This window comes from Nothoprocta perdicaria, unplaced genomic scaffold (genome assembly GCF_003342845.1).
Source record: "Nothoprocta perdicaria isolate Ctin4 unplaced genomic scaffold, notPer1 scaffold_152, whole genome shotgun sequence".
Classification (NCBI taxonomy): Eukaryota; Metazoa; Chordata; class Aves; order Tinamiformes; family Tinamidae; genus Nothoprocta; species Nothoprocta perdicaria.
The window spans coordinates 301562-305036 of NW_020454672.1; the positions used below are offsets into that span (position 1 = coordinate 301562).

General features: G+C 38.8%; 1 long non-coding RNA gene across 1 annotated transcript in view; it reads left to right on the forward strand.

The window, feature by feature from the left end:
- Positions 1-3228, forward strand: part of LOC112943689 — a 17651-nt gene extending 14423 nt beyond the window's left edge. The window contains exon 3 of the long non-coding RNA XR_003248645.1: positions 2904-3228. This is a non-coding gene — a long non-coding RNA (uncharacterized LOC112943689). The remainder of the gene's footprint in view (positions 1-2903) is intronic.
- Positions 3229-3475: the final 247 nt, after the last annotated feature.

Sequence of the window (3475 nt, forward strand, 5' to 3'; positions counted from 1 at the left end):
TGAAGTCAAGGTAGACTACATCCACGGCTCTCCCCTCGTCCAGCCAGCCTGTCACCCCATCATAGAAGGCTATGAGGTTCGTCAGACTCCTACTCTGGAGGTCTTCAAAACCCGCCTGGATGCCACCCTGTGCCACATGCTGTAGGTGTGCCTGCTTGAGCGGGAAGGTTGGACTAGATGATCTGTAGAGGTCCCTTCCAACCTTGAATATTATGTGATTCTGTGATTCTGTGAGTYTGGCCCCTTAGCAGGTAYTTTGCAAATATATCAGTTCTTTAGTGAGTTGGCTCTTTCTTTTCAAATGTTAGGGAAGGGACATGCTTCCACATGACTTCCCCTTTCCTTTGTTGTAGGGGAAAGCACCCAAAATCTCACCTTCCATTTTTTGACAGGCTTTCCTGCCATCCCTGATAGGCTTTTCTGTTGTCTGGCTGTCATGTCAGCAGAGCTCTGCAGGTCTCATGCACTTCAGCACTTTTGTTGTTAACATTTTACTGACCCATCACGCATATAAGGCCTTTGATTTCTGTTAAGAATTTCATACTCTATTATTTCTTTCAGTCTTTGTTTTAAAATTCCTTGTGCTTGCYTTCTGCATTTGTTCATTAGAAACTTTTAACCCTGGACCTTTTTTCCTTTTTCTTTCTTTTTTTTTTCCACTTCCATACTAAATAAGTAAGTTTATTTGTTAAACRAATTCATCTTCATAAGACCCAGTGGTACATCACATTTATGTAAACGTTTGCAGTACATCCAATTCACTTTTTTAGGAAGGACCATATGCAAAGTATTCCTAGAATCAGAGGAACATCTTCCAGGAAGCATTATTCCTTCTGTCTTTTTTTTTTAAAATTTATTTTTACTTATTTTTTATTATTTGCTTGCTCGACTGACATCTAATTAAGAATAATTACTGGAAATATCAGTAGTGAGGTTTAGAGGCCTGCAAATTTCTTTCTATTGGATTGAAAAGGTAAGAAATGCTCCTGCAAAGAGATCTGCAAAACTTCTGTGGACAACTTTAAAAAACAATTATAACCTGAAGAACACTAATCAAAGTCACTGCTATATCATGGTTTTCTTATGTATTTTTTAATTTGTAATTTTTAATGGTTCAATGTGCACACCACCGAATCAAAACTGTCAATAATTAGGTCCTGTATTGACAAATGCAGGCAAAGAAACTAAAGGTTTAATTGTTTTATAAATTGTTTGGTCATACTTGATACTAATTAATTTTATAGTAAGAAAGTGTTAAGGATTATTCTAAAGCTTCTTTTAATGTTAATTTGGCCAGGCTTTCTTCCCAAATTGCATGAGACAGCTGACACCTTACTGTTCTTACGGTGTTGTGGGAAGCTCTGCTAGGAAGAGTTTTTTTCTGGAGAAAGCCATGTGTGTTTGCTTTAAGTATCATTGTAGCTAAAATAAGGATGTGTTTTAGGCAGGATTATCTGACAGTATTTCCAAAAGGCAGTYGCACTGATGTCATGCTCCTTTCTACAGTTCACACAGACTTATACAGTTCTCAAAGCAGTAGTTGAGTTTATAAGTTGGAATAACTACACATGGGTGACGCAATGTTGTATGGAAACTTGCCTTTATTTTGAATCAAATTCACTCAGTCTTAGACTACACAGCCTATACTCTTAGAAGCTCCTGTTTCCTCTGTCCTCAGATCCACCCTGCTGAGTAAGAGATCCACCCCTGAGTAAGAGATTAGAGATTTAGCTCCCTCTACCCCATGAATGGCAAAGCCAAACTCCAGTTTGGCGGGTAGAGAAAAGATGAGGTTGCAGTTGCTCTTCTGTATGGAAGGGAGAGCAGGTAGGATAGGAAAAAGCAATGGTCCTGCTGCAGGCCTCCATGGAGATGAGTCCTTCCTCTCTCCCATCTTGCAGGTGCACATACAGCATACAGCACATCTCCTGAGCTTGCATGCTTGTGAATGATCTGCTGCTTTCTCATGCAAGAGGCTCAGCAGTTATTGTAAGAACTTTGCTGTTTCCTTGAGAATGGGAAATGAGTGATCTAAATGGAAAGAGCTTTAACTAAAAAAGAAAAGAAAGAAAAACCTTGTCTCTGTGCTGCCAMCTGAACAGCATCAAGTGGTTAGTGAAGATCTATTAGAGATGTTTCAAAATAACAACAAAAAAATCATTTGCAGACTTACAAGCATTAGTCACCTACTTAAATATGAAAGTGTTTCCCTCAGTTGAGCTCCCTGTTTGAGTTGAGTAGTTTTAGATCTGGTCAGTATGGAGGGATGGGGACCATGGATTCAATAGTGTCCAGAGTCAACTTTGAAGCAAACTTAGAATTTTACCCAAACTCAGTCTGTTCCCTGGAAAAACTGATAAAATTACCAATTCTCTTTTTTCATTCTCAGGCACTGCTCCTCCATAGTTTTGACCCAGATGGGGAAGTGTCACAGTATCACAAGATTTTTTTTCCCCCGATTCTGTCTTCCAAAATTCATGTAGAGGAAAACTTTTCCTAGYGTGACTACTTGTGTAAGTGGGGTGACAAAATCTGGCTCTAGTGTTTCCAAGTCAGCTCAAAGGAAGTTTCATAAAGGAAGTTTGATCGTATATGTCTGCATAAGCCCAGGCAACTACTGAAAGAGGCAATGATTGCTGTGGGAGTCACCCAGCACTCTTAAGTCTTATTGCAGCTTGTAAGATATAGGCATTTAAAGCAGGCTGGTCCAGCATGTCTCAGCACCTTTAGTGGTTTAGTTACCACTAGTAAGTAAAGACTATGCATCATTTTGTCAAGCATGCTATCTTGTATTTAGCATTTTTATATGTTGACTACCTTTTATATGTTGGCTTTTATTTAGATAAGAGAACAAAATGCTATGCTTTATTTTGAATGTACTTATCATTTTTATTCTTTGACAGGTTTTCTCTCTGCTCTGTTATTTTTCACAATTCATCTTGAATCATCAGCCTGGACCTTAGGACTGTTCTTGACCAYTCCAGTTTGCTGCATTAAGTGCACCATGGTGCTTTGGTGCTTTTCAACATCCAGGAGAACACATTATTGCTGCTATAAAGAATGTGGACATAAACACCAGCCTTCACATTTTTATCCCTGAAATATTTCCCACCTCAGAAAAAAAAGCTGTATACTATTGAATAAGGTCCCAGAACATAATTTAGAAGCACCAGCAGCAGGAAAAAAAAAAGAAAAAAAATTCCTGAATTGGGAGAAAAGACATGCTTCTTGAACATTTTTCATTTAAATCAGGGAGATATATAGAAGCAGATATTTGTATGATACAGTTGATGTATGACAGGGTACTAAATGGAGAGTCTTCAAAAGTCAGCTCCATCTGCCCCAAATCATCGTGACTCTCTTAGTAGGCTATATTTTGTAGGGAATCACTGAGCACGTGAATGAGCTTTCCCAGCCCTAAACTCTTTTAAGCTGCATATTTCTCCTGAAGTGAAGGGTGGAGGCAGTGTAGTCC